This window comes from Cryptotermes secundus, unplaced genomic scaffold (assembly GCF_002891405.2).
Source record: "Cryptotermes secundus unplaced genomic scaffold, Csec_1.0 scaffold507, whole genome shotgun sequence".
NCBI lineage: Eukaryota > Metazoa > Arthropoda > Insecta > Blattodea > Kalotermitidae > Cryptotermes > Cryptotermes secundus.
This window is the reverse complement of record NW_019740660.1, coordinates 584,685-585,005: the sequence shown is the minus strand read 5'-3', so window position 1 is coordinate 585,005 and position 321 is coordinate 584,685. Positions and strand designations below refer to the sequence as shown.

At 40.5% G+C, this 321-nt stretch overlaps 1 protein-coding gene across 1 annotated transcript in view; it reads left to right on the top strand.

The window, feature by feature from the left end:
- Positions 1-321, top strand: part of LOC111872476 (heparan sulfate 2-O-sulfotransferase pipe) — a 12,114-nt gene that overhangs the window by 6,884 nt on the left and 4,909 nt on the right. The gene's annotated exons all lie outside the window — the stretch shown is intronic.

The window sequence follows — 321 nt, the reverse complement described above, 5'->3', positions numbered from 1 at the left end:
TCACCTCCACGCCTAGGTCGCTAAAAGCGGTCTCTTTCCATGGCCACTGGGGGGGGGGGGGCAAGCCATGCATGTGCCCCCAGACTCTAGATTCCGGGAGTAAACGAAGCGCAACAAATATCGGTATCAAAAATTATTTAAATTTTTTATACATCTGTCTTGAAACCTCTAGGGATCTATGAAATTATCTTTAAACGGCTTAAATGTGAATTTGCAAAGATATTTCATAAATACCCCTACCCTCCCTTTGAAAATATCATGGCAGTATCCATGTGTTTTCAGACTAAAATTTTGTATGCATTTATCCTTTATGCTTGCTAA